Raw genomic sequence first — 16,265 nt, forward strand, 5'->3', positions numbered from 1 at the left:
ATTGCAGGGAGAAGTGGCAGAGGTCATCGTGAGTGTGAAGCACCTTGAAACCGTGCCAGCCCCCGGAGAGCGCTGGGGGACAGAAAGCACAGAGGGTCGGGGGAGGGCTACCTGAGTTCGCATCCCTTCCCTGTCACTTACCAGCTGAGTGACCCTGGACGAGCTGCCTGACCTCTCTGGGCTTCTGTTTCTTCCTCTGTAAGAAGAGGGTGATGTTAAAAGCCCTGATCTCCACCGTTGGCCTGGGGAGAATGAATGAGGGTTCAGATCGGCGCCCGGCTCGCATTGTTTTGTTCTCAAAGATGTCGAAGTCCCGGCGCCGGCTCCTTGCTCCCCGGCTTGTGAAGGCCCCTTTGTGTGACCGCGTCCCTAGGAGGAGTCAGCAGCATCTGGGTTGACGTCTTGGTGAGAGGAGCTGATGGCAATGGCTTCACAGGTGTCAATGGGGGTGGAGACTCGGGGTCAGGGGAGAGGGTTGAGGGGACAGGGGGCCTCCGACAGCGTCCAGCCGCAACAGCTCAGGATCAGGCAGAAAGCGGGATTAATCAGAGCGCCTCTGCCGCGGGTCGCTGGGGTCGACCAGCAGGTCCCATGCCCAGGGGAAGGCTCCTCTCGGCAGTGCTGTGGGGACATGCTCATGCCACCATTTTGCAGATGAGGAGACGGAGGCCCAGGCAGCCCAGGTGACTTGCAGACATCTCACGGCCGATCTGTGGTAGGACCGGGACCGCGACACGGCTGCACAGGCCCGAAGGCTCCTCTCCTCCAACCCCCGTCCCCTGGGATGCCACTACTTGCCACAGTGGGCGGAACGCACCCCCTTCACCCCGGCACCCAAAGCCGAATGGTCCCGACTCCTGGGCCGTGGAGGTGACATCGGATGGAGCCCACCCGGGGGCCTTGTGGCCCCTGGGGAGACCCCTGGGGTGGTCTGAGGGCGAGAGCCAGTCTGGCCAGGAACCCGGGGCTCCCCCTCTGGGCTCCCCTCCTGGGGTCCCCCTCCTCAGGGAAGGTCAAGGGCTCCCGCCCCCCCCCGGGGCAGGATGGGGACACGTGCTGGGGGAGCCTCGGGGAGGTGCACCTGTGCTCTGGGACTGGACGCTGGCCACTTGCCAGGAGTCCAGACTCCCCTCCCTGTCTCAGTCGGGCGCTGGGTCATCGAGGGAGCGGGCCCCGCAGGTGTGACCCCACGCCCCGCCTCAGCCTCCCCTGAAAACCACGAAGTTGGCCAGACTCCAAGGGCCCTGCCAGCCCCCCAAACCCAGGGGTTCTGCCAAACAGCTCTCGCCCTTCTTAAAGGGGAAGGAGAGAGAAGCGTGGCCCCTGCTGTTCAGGAATCACGTGGGGGGGCTGGGGCTGTGAGAAGGCCGCTCTGGGAGGGGGACCACTTCCCACCCACGGGGACAGCGCTTCTCCCCAAAAATGGCAAATCACAAGAGTTGGCGAGGACAGGGACAAACGGGACCCCTGAAACGGAACGTTGAATGGCACAGCTCTGGGGAAAGCATTTGGGCAGTTCCTCAGAAAGGTCAACAGAATCCTCGGCGGTTCCGCTCCCAGGCGTTTACCAGGAATTGAAATAGGGGCCTGAGCAGACACTTGCACACCTGTGTTCACAGTGCTCAAGAGGCCGCAGCCGCCCAGGTGTCCGTGGAAAGATGAATGGATGCTGCATAGCATTTAGCCCTGAAAAGGAGGAAATTCTGACATGTGCTGCAACCTGGACGGGCCCAGAGACGGGGAGGCTTAGAGAACGAGCCAGACCCGAGGATGAACAGGTGCGTTTCCATTCCTCAAGGTGCCCGGGACAGGCTCATTCACAGAACAGAATGAGAACAGGCTAACCACAGCTGGGAGGCTGGGGACTGGGAGCTACTGTTCGTTGGGCACAGAGTCTCAGGCCGGGATGATGAGAAAGTTCTGGAAACAGTGGTGATGTTTGCACGATACTGTGGCAGTGCTGAATGCCCCAGGAGTGTTCACTTAAAAGGTAGTCGAAGCCGGGCTTGGTGGTGCCCTTCTGTAGTCCCAGCAGCTCAGGAGGCTGAGGCAGGAGGACTGGGAGTTCAAAGCCAGCCTCAGCAACTTAGCGAGGCCCCAAGCAACGCAGCGAGACCCCGTTTCTAAATAAAATGCACAAAGGGCTGGGAGGTGGCTCAGTGGGTAGGTGCCTCTGGGTCCAATCCCTGGTACCAGACAAAAAACCAAAAGTGGAAATGGTGAATTTGATGTGGGCTCACTTCACCGCGATGGTCAAGGTCTCAGTGACGTCTGAGAATCCTGGGGAGCCGAGTGGACGAGGTGCACAACCTCACGGCACGTTCCCTGGCAAAAGACACACGGTCCCCAAGCAGTGTCTCTGCCGAGAGGGAACTGTGTTGTGCTGAAGCCCCCTTCCCGGAGGCCTGCTCTGCCGGGCCCTGGGGCAGGCTCCGGTGTGGACAGCTGACTGGCACGACTTTACCCCTTGCCATCTGCTGGTCCCACTGTCCAGAGGGAGGGACCGGGCATGCCCACCCGTGATGCCCAGGACAGGTCCAGAGTCCTCCGGGAGGCGGAAGGTGTTGAGAGGGCGGAGTGGGTGTGCTGGGCTCGGAGGGCCACAGGCACAGCATGCGCTGTCTGTCCCGTAAACCAAAGTCCCGGGGAATCTGAAAGTCAGGGCGAGGCCCAGGGACTGCTGAAACCTGGGCGGCTTCCTGGAAGAGGTGGCCTTGAACTGGGTCTGGATGGAGGTGGAGGTAGGATGCTTCTTGGGGATGCCGGCTTTTCGGCAACCCCTCCACTCAGGCTGGATGCAGCAAGGACTCATTTATGGAGCTTCTACCCAGCGCTGAGCTCATGCAATCCTCACAGTGTCCCTGTGATGTGGCTGTGATTATGCTGAGGTGATAGGTAGAGAAACTGAGGCTCGTAAGCCTGACTCCCCTGCCCAGGGCGGGGGCATGATGGTTGAAACCCAGGGCTTCTCTGACTCCCAAACCTGTGCTGCTCCCCGAAGATCCGAGCCAGGCCCACTCCCCACAAGACCCCTGCCACTTCAAGACACAGTCCAGTCCGGCTTTCCACCTTACTTGCTGTGTTACCTCAGAAAATGTACTCACATTCTCTGATCCTGGGTTCTCTGTAAAGTGGGAGAACATAGGAGACCTTACTTGGAAGGATTTCTCTAGATTAAATGAGAAACTTCATCGAAAGTGCTCCAAGCAGCTCCTGCACGTCACACACCCCCAACAATAGCCACCTGTTACTGTTATCATCCTCATCATTATTGTAATTATTGTGACTACCATGGCTTCTACTAGGAGGACAAAGAGCCTTCAGAGGCTGGGCAGACCACACATCTACGAACATCACCGGGGAGGGGTGGGGTCTGTGGCAAGTCAGAGTGTGCCCGTCCCTGCTTAGAGACGGTCTGTGGTCTTGGTCCCCACTCCCTGGTTCTTGGCACAGAGCATCGACAGCCCTTGGAATCTACTCTCTTTTGCACACTGTGAGATAATTTAGGGGGGTCCTTAGATAGCTTCAGAAAGGGCTGGTTGACAGAGAGACCCATCACAATCACAGCTGGACCTCCTGGCCCTGTCCCCACCTCTGGGGGAAGGGACTGGACCATCACCAATGGCCGATGACCTGGTCAGTCGTGAGCACACAACTGATCCCCCGTGACCCCCCTAAGCCTGGCGTTTAGAGAGCTTCCGGGCTGGTGAACGGTGGGTGCCCTAAAGCTCTGCGCCCTGCCCCCATACCTTGCCCACTTGGCCCTGTTCTGCCCTTCATGGTGGACCCATAAAGCAGGTGCAGTGTTTTCCTGAGGTCTCTGAGTCATCCTAGTGAATTATTAAACCCAAGGAGGCCGTCATGGGAAACCCCAATTTATAGCCCGTCCGTCAGGAACAGGGGGAACCTCGTGGCCATGGACTGGTCTGCAGGGAGGGCCACCTCTGGGGACCTTCCTGGGGGACTCTGGTAGCTGGCGTCAGAACTGAATGGAGTTGGAAATGGCTGGTGTGGCATCGCAGACGGGTGTGCAATTCTGACCCATCCTGTGGCGTCCAAAGAAAAGACAACCCCTGGTCACCCTGCAGGCTAAGAGCAGGACGCTGCGCTGGGACCCGAGGCGGCACAGGGAGCTTGGGGACCTGCCACACCCGCCCTCTTGGGGTCTGACCGTGGTCCCCCGACGGTACCTGAGCAGGGACTGGGCGCGTTTCTGTCTCTGCGAGGACCTCACCGTGTGCAGTGGACCCCCAGAGCTGGCTTTGTTTATATCAAATCAATCCACTTAGGATCGGATGTGGCCCCAGCCACGAGGCCACAAAGATGGAGGACACTGACACGTGCCACAAGGCAGCAGCGGGGGTGGGGGAGGCACGGCAGACGCCCAGCAGGTCAGAGCAGGACCCAGGGCCGGGCTCAGCCCCTCCCCGGGGAAAGCACCATCACCCCGCCTTTCAGCTGAGGCCTCTGGGCCTCGCGCTCGGGGCCTCCCAGCCGCGACAGCCTGACTCTGGCCTCTTGATGCCCCGAGCAAGCCGGGCAGCTGGGGCACACGCGAGCTGTCCCTTGGCTCTTTTCCAAGGTCCCAGCGGCTCTGCGCACCCTTGCTCACCTCTGGTTTTAACTGTTAATTTAGTGAAGCTTTGAAGACGAGCTCCAGGTGCCAGCTCCTCACCCGACTCCTCACGGCGAGTCTTGTTGACAACCCTGAGGAGGATCCAGGCGGCTCTGCCAGGCCGTCAGCTCGTCGATGGCCATCTCTGGGCGCTTGGCGAGCTGACTCGCGCCCATGGGTGGCCAGACACGGCGGGCTTCACGGCAGATCGCAGCTCTAGGCAGAGCTGAGGACGCAGCGCAGAGACCCGCCAGTGGGTTCCAGTGACACGGCGGATGCCAGACGGACACCGCCCCCCCCCCAGGAGGTCAATGCACCCTGCTGAGCACCCGTGATCGGGGATGCAAGGAGAGAACCTTGCTCTTCTTTTCTCTGTCCTGGTCCATGGAGACCACAGCCCTGGCTCAGACCCTCCCTGGGCCTGCGGGAAGTTAACAATCAGCTCACCCCCACACAGCGTGAGCCACACCCCCGCACAGGGTCTTCCCCGCAAGAGGTCCATCTACAGAGAGTAGCAGCCAACTCTGGCCCACGGGACAAACCCGGCCTGCTGCCTGGTTTTGTGCTATTCTGGAATTCCGAATAATCTTTGCATTTCTAAATGATGGAGGAAAAAAAAATCAAAAGAAGCATCACATTTTGAGATACGGGACAGATACATGATATTTCCACCTTCGTATCTGTGAATGAAGTTGACTCGGCACACGTCATCGTCATTTGTGCTATCGGCAGAGTCGACTGTCACAACAAAGACGGATGGCTGTGAGGCCTGCGATATTTATTATTTAACTCTCCATGGGAAGCCTTGACAGGAGGCTGAGGAGGCTGAGGGAGGAGGATCGCGAGTTCAAAGCCAACCTCAGCAACTTAGCAAGACCCTGTCTCTTATAAATAAGTTATAAAAACAGGCTGGGGATGTGCAGCACTCAGTAGTTGAGTGCCCCTGGGATCAATCCCTGGTACCAAAAATAGATAGATAGATAGATAGATAGATAGATAGATAGATAGATAGATAGATAGATAACTTGGCCAACGACTGTAGGAGGTGCTGGCTGATGTGGGAAAGATATTGGTGACGGTACCAGAGTGAATAAACGGATCCCTCATTGAAACACTGGGAGATTGTTTTCATTGGAGGAGGAGGAAATAGAGGTTCAGAGAGGTTTAGTGATTTCCCCAAGGTCACAGAGCTTGTCATCATTGAGCTAGGATTTGAACCCACAACAGATTCTGAAGAGGCAGGTTTGCACCAACTGAAAACAACATGGTTTGCTCATCTTTCTTCCCAGGGCTCCTCTGCAAGCTGTCTGCGGATCCCAGGCTGACCCCATTCCTGAGAGCATGCTCCGAGGACGGGTGGGACTGGACACGTGGCTCTTTGGGAACCAGGGGCTGGCAGACCCCCCCCCGCACCTCTAGAGCTCTATGGTTTCCAGAGAATTCCCAGAGGAAGGCGTCTGCAGTCCCCCGTACCTTCCCCAGCGTGAGGGCCCAGGTCACAGCTGGGGCCATCTTGCCGGGGGCTGGGAGTGCCCACTTGCTCCCCTGTCCTTCCTGCCCGCTGCCCCGTCCTGGTGACCTCCTTCCCAGTGGTCTCTCTGCCAGCCCTCCATGCGGCGGCCTTCTCCTGACCTCAGGGCTTGGCTCTGCTTCCTGGCTGCTCCGTCCCAGTCCCTTCTCTACAGGCCAGTGACTCCGTGACTGGCCTCCAGGTGACCTGCCAAAGTCAGGGGTTACGGTCTCAAGGGACATTGTCTCGGCACCTGCTGGCGCCCAGTGCTGGGGACGCACAGGGACAGGACACGGTCTGTGCCTGATGAGCCCTGGGCCTGGAGGAGGCAGAAGCGTGAGGGACGGAGGGCAGGGAACGGCTCTGGGCTGCTGGGGTGTGGAGGGCGGAACTGGGACCCCAGAGAGCCGGGGTCTCACGCACTTTGAGCGCTTGGAGCAGAGGAAATAAAGGAGGATTTAATAAGCAGGGAAGGGCTGGTCAACTCCACGGTTTAGTAAGCTAAGACCCGGCCCGTCAGCCTCCGGGCCTCCACTGGGCCTCTGCGCTGCCAGGCAACCCCACTGCATTCCCAAGCCACTCCTGTCCCCGCCTCCCAGGCCTGTTCACACCTTCCCTCTCCCACAGACTGGGACCCCTCCCTCCTCCTCCTCAGTTAATGACCTTCCTCCCTATTTACTGAGGAAGCAGAAGCAGCCAGAGGAGAGTGCACACCCTCCACTTCCTCCTCCCAACCTGGGTGATTCTGTACAGCGCTGTCCCCATCGCTGTGTGTGGACCCTCTCTCCTTCCCAAGGCAGGGCCACCTCTGGGGACCAGACCCTTTCTGCCAGGGAAGGCGCTGCTCCATCAACTGGCCCTGCGGCGACCCGTCTCACCGGCAGACAAATCTCTACCTACCTTACAAGTTTTGTTTCTTTTTTTTTCTGTTTTCCTGACCCTACTTTCCCCTCCAGCTCCTGCTGATTTCTCTGATGACTTTCATAGTAGAATTTCACGAAAGAGTCGTGCATTTTCCTGTAGTCACCTTCAATGTCAAGAATTCAACCAATCAATCAAACTGAACATGGAACAAGAAACTATAAAATGACCATGAAGATTTAAAATCAACTGAATAGAATGTCTACCAATGAAAAAAAAAATGTCTATAAACTGAAACTTAAAAATCAATGGCTAGAACCGCTGGTGGCACACACCTGTGGTCCCAGCAACCCGGGGAGGCTGAGGCAGGAGGATCGGGAGTTCAAAGCCAGCCTCAGCAACGGTGAGGCGCTAAGCAACTCAGTGAGACCCTGTCTCTAAATAAAATACAGCATAGGGCTGGGGATGGGGCTCCGTGGTGGAGTGCCCCTGAGTTCAATCCCCTGTAACCCTCCCGCCCTACAAAAAATTCAATGGCTGGATTAAAAAGCAGATTGTAGAGGGATGAAAAGAGAATCGGGAGAAAGCACGATAGACCTGGAGAAGCCGTACAGGACATGACACAGAGAGAGAAAATTATAGACTGGAAAAAAGATTGCAGCCGTAGAAAACAGAGCGGGAAGGGTACCGCGTGCCTCGGTGGCTCCGTAAGGAAATTCAAGGAGGAAATGGGTGTGGTGGGCTGAGAATGTCCCCTCCAAAAAACAAAACCAAAAAAACCCTCGTGACTTGATTCCTGGAACCTGTGAATGTCACCTTATATGGCAAAGGGAGGGACGGTCTCTGCAGGTGCAATTAAGTCATGGCTCATGGGACGGGAGATTAGCGAGGATTACCTGGGTGGCTCGAAATGCAGCCGTATGGATTCTTGAGCAGAGAAAGGAGACGGAGGAAGATTTGATAATGCGAAGGGGGAAGTCTATGTGAAGGCGGCAGAGACACATTTGCAAATGCTGCCACGGGTCAAGGAATGTGGGCCACCACCCAAAGCTAAGAGCCAAAAGGGTCTTCAGAGGAAGCACAGCCCCCCTGACACCTGGGTTTCAGCCCAACGACGCTGGTTGAGGACTCCTGGCATCCAGAAGGATGAGAGGGTAGATTCTGTTGCTTTGAGCTTTGGGTCTGTGGAAGTTTATGACGTAGCCACAGGAAGCCGACGGAGAGGAAGAGGAGCAACAATCAAAGAGATGATGACCAAGCACTTTTCAGAAGTGGCGAAAGACATGAATTATCAGATTCGAGACGCGCGGTAAATCACGGGCAAGCTGAACGCTGAAATCCACAGCTCCAGACGCATGTGTCCGTGGGAGAGCCCGACGGGGGGCAAGAAGAGCAAAACAACAGACACCAGCAGGGAGACCAGGAGAGTCGACACTGTAGCCAGAGGACAGTGGGACACTATCTTCAAAGTCAAAGGGGAAAGAACCATCTAGAATTGTGTACCCTGCAAAACTATCTTGAACCCACAGGGACAGAAGTCTCCAGTCAAAACTGAGTGGCTCACCACCAACCAACTTTCACCCATTATAAGACACACCTGAGGAGGAAGGAAATGGTCCCAAATGTGACGTCTCCAAGGCAAGACAGAACAAAGGGAAGTAAAACGAATACTAACTACACAGAATATAACGTCCTCACAAATTAATTTATCATTCACTGCAGTTCCAAAAAAACTCCCCAAGAGGTGTCCGAGTCACATGACCATCTGTTCTATGTAAGGAAGAGCAAAGAGCTAAGTGGGGTCTAGAGTGAATCCGTACACACCCAAGGAATCCATCCTACCCAGGCAAGGCCACCCTCTGGGGACGGGACCCTTTGATGACAACAGAAAGTGTCATCAAAATTCATTTTAAAGCATTAGCAATTTAGATAGTGTGGTCACGGCTCAGAGGCAGATACACAGGCAAGAGGACCAGCCCGGAGAGTCCAGGAGAGGCTCAGGCATAAGTGGAAATACAATCTGCAGAGGATATAGTTTTGCAAAAGAATGTAGAAGATGAGATACTCAATAAACAGCTTAGTGCTTATCCATATGGGAAAAAAAAAACCTGAAATTGGAGATACATATATAATCAATGTCAGGTGTATTAAAAACCTAAATGTGCGAAGCAATGTGTTTAGAAGAAAATACAGGAAACGACGCATATGACCTCAGGAAAGGGAGGCATTTCTTTAAAAAGACACAAAAAAGCACAAACCATAAAGGAAAATCTCCATAAACTCCACGGTGCTCCAAACAAGAACTTTTGTTCACAAAAACACAACACATCTGGAAAATGAAAAGACAAGCCAAAGATCAGAAAACGACGCTTGGATGCACGTAATCTGGGGTCGGGAGAGCTGAAGGGCTCCTAAAAAATCAATAAGAAAGAAGAAACTATAAAAAGGGGCTGGGAGCCGCCAAGTATTCAGAGACCAGGAAACGATTGCTGCCAACCAACGTGGGGAAAATGCCCAGCTCATTAAGAACACGAGCAGGACAAGGGCAGCGCTTCCCTCGTGTGTCCACTTACACCCACCAGGTTGGCCCTCGCTGCAGCCTGATAACACCGCGAGCATCTGGAACAATGGGGCTCTCCTGCGCTTCCTGGGGGAGCTGATATTCACCGAACCCTTTGGGAAGCTCTGTCAACCCAGTTCAGATGCATCGACCTTCCCACCGGGCGTTTCTGTTCCCATGTCCCCCCCCGCCCCCCCGGGAGACCCTTGCCCCCAGAGATGGAGTGAATATGGGTGGCAGTCCTCTTTGGTCTGTCCAGAGGAGAACGGGTGGGTCACCTGTGGTGTATCCGTCCACTGCAGGATGCGGTGACAGAGCAAAGCAAGGAACAACAGCTCGGCTCAGCCTTGCACGGAGCTCACCAGGGAGCAAAAGCAGTCAGCCCAGGGAGCCGGCAGGACAAGGTTCCTCAGGTTCCAAAGCATGCAGAACTAGAGGCAGACTGCCTCCACCGGGAGGGACCAGGGCCAAGGGGGCTCCTGCCTCTGGACGGGGGCAGGAGAAAAGCTTGAACTCCAGCTCCGCGTTTAACGTGGATGGAATGTTCTAGTGTTCCAAGGGAAAGGCTAGTCCTCCACACGTACCCATCGTCGGGAACGCCCGAGGATGGTGTGGACCACAGGTACCAAAGAGACTGGAGAGAGGAGACCTACGCAGAGGCTGTCACTCTCTGGGGTCTTTGGGCACTAGGTGAAATCCTGGGTGGAAAGGGCTTCGGACAGTGTCCTCCCGGGAGGGGTGTCTGCCCTTATGGGGATGACATGGGCTTGGCCGGGGGCGACGGCAGTGGGTTTAGGGAAAAGGAATGGGTTTTCAAGATCTTTGCAGCTTAGACTGATGGGGTGGGATGAGAGGGTCCACCGTGATCTCATTCCGTTGTATTAATTAGTATTCGCAGAAAACCCAGCAAGGACCCTAACAGGAGGATGGATCAGAGGGAGCTGGTTTCTGATCCATGCTTGGGCCGGGTGTAACATGTATTGAACTGGAGGAACGAGAGAGAGAGGGTTACACAGAGCGCGTGGAAATCATGGAGACTCCAGGGTCCTGGGGGGGCTGTCCCCGGGTTTGCTCCGGCCACCGCGTGCAGATTCCACAGGCCCTGAGTGGGGCAGCTGCAGCCCCAGGCAACTCCAGAGAGTGTGCTGGTCACACAGCCACCTTCTGTCATATGCCTGGGTCTCGGTGTGGGAGACACACAGCCTCCTAAGGTGGAGCACTGGGGCAAAGTCTTTGGAGACTCACCCAGGGGCCTTGGCAGCCCCAACCAAAGGTCAAGGGTGACCTCAACACTGATTCCACGGCTTGTCTTGTCCTTGGAACCTCAAATCCCAGTTCTGGAAGGCACTTCAGAAGGTGCCAGGCAGCCCTGCCTCTGAGACCAATGTGGACACACTTTTATCTCTTCGTTCTCCCAAGGTCTCCCATGAGGGAGATGCCACAGATTCTCTTAGGAACATTTTCTCCACCGTGCAATGCCCGACTGGGTCTTGACACCCTGCACGTGGCCCAGCAGCCTCTCTGCCCATCTCAGATGACCAGGAGCCCAGGGTAAGGACCAGCGCCTGGGATTGAGCCCCGTGAGGGCTGCCAAGGACCTTCCCCCTTGGAGCACTGAGGCTTCCATCTCCAAAGCCAATGCCAACGTCTGCCTCCATCACCTCCGCCCCTGACATCCTCAACTGCCACCTGGACCTTGCAGTTGTCCATAAGAGTCCCCATGTCCCCTCTTGTCCCTCCATCCTTCAGACCATTCTCCACCTGACAGCCAGAGAACTATTCCCTAAACGTAACTCAGATCCCATCGCCTCATCCTCAAGGTCCTCCCGGAGCTTCCTGCTGGACTGGGAATTCGGGCCCCTCCTTCTCTCCAGCTCCGTCTGCCTGGCTCGGCCCCTAGGACTCCGTCCAGGCCCCTGGGTCCCTTCCTATGGCACACAGATCCGCAGCTCCTCCTGCCTCGGGTCCTCGCCCACAGTATTGCCTCCGTCAGGGTCCCCGTCCCCTCCTTCCCTGCTGGTCCCTGCTCAGTGTTCAGGGCTTGGCACCTTAAACACCATGCAATCTAAAAGGAGCCTCCTCTTCTTGTCTGATTTCCCTTCCTTTGCCTTCACGGCACTTGCCAGAACCAAAACTTAGAAGCTAGTCCGTGTGTTGCTTTGAGTTCCTCTTCCCACCAGAGTGGGCCATGACAACGGGGATTTGTCTTGTCCTTCTCTGTATCTCCAGCACCCAGCACCATGCCCAGCACATCCTAGGTGCTCAGTAAGTACTGATGAATGAAGGGGTGAGTGAGTGAACGGGACATCTCCAGGAAGAGGGAGGAGAGACAGCCCGGGAACCAGGGAGAACAGAGAGGGGTGAGCAGGTGGTCCTTCGCCACGGAGAGACGGCTCTGGGGAACCTCAGCCAGGAAGGAGTCCTGGGGCAGTGGTGACCTGGAGATTGCTGAGATGCGCATCCAAAGTCACCTTAGCTACTTGCTATTGTCTCTGTGACCCCAAGTCTCAGAAAGAGCCTGTGCTGCTCGCGTGATACCACGAGGAGTTAACGTAAAATGGGGCCACTCAGGAGTCCTGAGGGGAAGGGAGTAGGGAACAACTGCAGGACAAGAGGTGACCCGGAGGAGTCCCAGCACCCGAGAGCCCTGGGGACATGTGCTAGGTGGAGACACTAGGGGTCCCCTTGGCTGGTACTCGCCTAAGGCAAGGGTGACCCCACCAGATTGGAGGAAATTGGTGATTCTATTTTTCTACCAGATTGGCCATCTTCAGAAGAAATGAGTGTTAGGAAAAAAGTCAGAGAACTCACAAAGACGAAGTGGCTTATTTCTCTAAGGACGAGGGGTGGGGGTGCATGGGGGGAGCCTGGGCTCTGGACTGAGATACATTTTGGGTGGGTGCTCCTGCACACCTTCATGTCCTCAAGTGCAAAGTGGCCTGTCAACCACCTTTCACATCCAGACGTTGAGAGAGAACAGGAGAAAATTCTGGAAAGCCCTGGGCACATGTAGGCATGCTTATAGTCTCCTTAGAGCAGGTGGAGAAGGGGGAAGACAGGCCGCACAAACAGAGGTATGTGCAGGGCCGGCTTCCTGGTGTGTGGCAGCCCTTGGCAGAATGCTCTCCCCTGCCGCCATCTTGAAATTCTTAACATTTGAACAAAGGAGTCCATGTTTTCTTTCTGCCAATTAAATTATATAGTCGGTTTTGTGTGTGTGTGAGTGAGAGAGAGAGAAGGCTGTTGCTGCTCCAATGGGATGCTAACGAAGGACAAGAGCCCCACCAGTCCCCACCCGCCTGCAATCCTGAACCAACCCTGCACACCAACAAGCCGAGACTTCACCCAACAATAGCCCCTCTCAGCTCCAGACATCAACAACAAAAACAACCCCTCCTAGCCTTTAGGCTGTTACCCAAACACCCTCCCACCCACAGGCCGAGGCCAGACACCGGCAGGGCAGTGCTAGGTGTGGGCTCCCACAGATTTTCCCAAGGTCCCGTCCAGCTCCTGGGAGGCTCAATTGCCAGGAGGCAGTGCTGGTGGTTTTCCTACACTGGGCACGTGATCTGCTGGCTCAGTAGCACTCTGTGCAGGGCCCTTACCACCCTGTGCGTGCCCTAGATGATGTATGTACCTGGGCCAGAGGTGAGCCTCTTGAGGACAGGAGCTGGGTGGCCTTCACCTCCATGTCCCCAAGGTGAGGTAGCATGTCAAGAACACAGTAGATGCTCAATCAATGCTTGCTGAAGTCTTTTTATGCACTCCGTCCACAGATATTTGTAACCCCTGGTAGAGACTGCTCATCGAGAAGACTAACATTAAACCCAGTCACGATAAAAATCTTACAATCTGAGGAAGCATTTAAGCTCAGCAAGATCTGGACTCTCACCACGTCAGGCCGAGCCTCCAACAGGCCAGGATTCGTGATGCTGGGAAGAGGAACAAGGAAAATGGAGATACTCGGACTTTACCTCCAACACTGCTGCTCCTAGGGCAGCGTCTCCCCCTGCTAAAGACAGGGCAGGGGGTGCAGTGGATTGGCCCTGATGGAGTCAAGGGACTTTCCTCCTGCCTGCTCAGCAACCCTGGGCAGCCACTCCCCTCTCTGGACCTCACTGCCAGGGATGAGGTAAACATGTGGGGTCAGAGCTGTGCCATCCATGTGGAAGTGTCTCACTTCAAAATGTGGCTATTGGGATGGAACGGAATTTGGAACCTTATTTGCTTTTAATTAATTTAAATTTAAAATCAGAGACACAGGCCAGTCATTGGAGTGTTGGATTTTGTTTTCTGTGGTGCTGGGCTGGCACCTGGGCCTCACCCAGGCTAGACAAGTGCCCTGCCACTGGGCTGCGTCCACAGCCTTCACACTGTGGGCCTATTGTTTTCCATTGTGAAGTTTATAAAACCGAACCTAGATCAAGAGTGCCTAGGAAAATCCAGCACTAGGACTGAAATGCGCTCTAGAACGAAGTACAGATGGTGAAGACAATATGAAAAAGAATGTGATACTTTCTATATCAGTACTTTTTATACTGGTTGCATGTGGAGGTAACAATTTCCATCTAATGGATTAAATAAGTTATATTATTACAATAAATTTCACCTGTTTCTCCTTTTTTTTTCCCTAGTGTGAGAATTAAAAATTTAAAGTTACATATAAGCTCACCTTCTGCTTCCATCAGACAGCACTGGATTAGGAAACCTCTTTAACAGACTTCCTTTTTTTAGATTCTGATATCTCCAGCTCTGTAGGCACGTCATTCTGTAGGCCTGACAGCCTAACACCAGACCTCACCCACATTTTTGCCTTTTTTGATTTTCCAGAGGACAATTACCTTGGCTAGAACCTGCACCGTAGCGATAGGGACCGACCCAGGCCCAGCACAGGCCTGACCAATCAGAGTAGAGTACGCATCTTTGACCACTCCGATTGGTTCGTGCATGACACCTGACCACCAGGCACAACCAATGGGAAAGTTTGGAACTGAGTGGGGCTTTCTGCTGGGGTTAAGGGAGGCAGACGAAGCCCTAGACCTGCAGGTGACCGTCCCCTCCCTGTCCAGAGCTGCTGCTGACCAGGAGCCAGCGCAGGGACAGGAGGACCAAGAGTGAGGAGGGTCCAAGTCTAGCACCTGAGCCAAGATCTCCCCTAGACTTCTGTTACCTGTGGAGGAAGACGAAATCCATTTCCCTGAAGCCAGTTGACCTGGAATCGTGTCCCCTGAATCCTGAATAACCCCCTTGGACCCTTGGTTACCCCCTTAACCTCCGCTCAGTGAGCATGTTCCAAAACCTCCTGCTGGGCACCCTTAGGTTGGTCTAACCGGCCGCCCCCTCCCTGGCCCTCTGCCCTGACGCCCACCCTGCGGGCCCTAGCCTCTCCCCACGCAGCCGCCCTGCTCTCACGGCCGGTCATGGGGAACAGCTGCGGTGACACAAGCCGGCCCCAGCGTGTCCTCTTGGGCTTTTCCACAGGCTGCTCCCCTCCCCACCCCCACCTGGCCCCCACCCCATAGGCTTTGCAGACTGCCATCTTTCAAGCCTCCACTGCCCTTGTCCAGGCCTCCGAGGACCCCTGTGTCGCCAGCTTGGGCAGTCACTCTGGTGCCAGTCTCTTGTGCCCAACTCCTTGATGGCATTCGACACCATCCACCCGTCCTAACTTCTTGAGATCTTTCTCTTTCTCTTGGCTTCCATCCCCCTCCTCCTACCTCTGGCCATTCTTTCTGTTCTTCTTGGGTCTCTTCTTTCCTGTGTCCCTTCCACACATACTAACCAAGGGCCTACTGTGTGCTGAGCCTTATCCTGCACAGAGAGTCAACAGAACAAAACAGCCGCCCTGGTGGAGGTACATTTGAGGGCAGATCTTGATGGATTCTTTAGGGCTGCTCAGCCTCTAACGTCGGCCTTTACTACGACTAATTCTGATTTAGGGCTTTAAATTCCATCCACGTATTGATGAGTCCCGAATGTCCATTCCTGGCCCTGGCTCAGCCCCATGAACTCCAGACTCCCCACTCCAGCTGCCTGCAACTATTTGGCTATCTACAGGCTATCGACGTCCTAGAAACAGAAATGCCGGCTCTCCCGCTCCCAGCCTAAACCTGTTTCTCCACCTGTCATTTTCCATCTCAGACGACGGCACCCAATCCACCCAGTGGCTCAGGCCCAAAACCTGGAGTCATCCTGATTCCTATCTTTTCTTCTCACCCGACTTCCAATCATCAGCACATCTGTCAACTCCATCTCTAAAATGTGCCCTGGAACTACTCACTTTTCCCTGCTACCCCCAGCCCAGGTCACCTGCCTGCCTCCCTGGGCTACTGGAATGACCTCTGACATGGCTTGGCCACTTACACCCCTGCCCATGGCCCCTGTCTATTTCTCATGCCGTGGCCAGAGGGATCTCTTAAAAATGCAAACCAGATGCCGGTGTCTCCTGAAAACCCTCCAGTAAACAGCGTGGGAGAAGATAGCTGCATCATTTGTAGAAGACAATGGATTAGTAACTCGAATATATAAACAGCTCCCACAAATCAATGAGAGGAAGACGGCTTGTGGGAAAGGAGCAGGAGGTGTGAAGAGACAGCTCTCAAGAGAAAAAAAATCCCAAAAGCCAATAAATACGAAATTACATGTTCGGCCTCCCTAGTCATCAGGGAAACGCAAATTAAACCGAGTTACCATTTTATGCCCAAAACATTGTCAAAATT

Source organism: Ictidomys tridecemlineatus, chromosome 11, assembly GCF_052094955.1.
Source record: "Ictidomys tridecemlineatus isolate mIctTri1 chromosome 11, mIctTri1.hap1, whole genome shotgun sequence".
In the NCBI taxonomy this organism is placed as follows: Eukaryota; Metazoa; Chordata; class Mammalia; order Rodentia; family Sciuridae; genus Ictidomys; species Ictidomys tridecemlineatus.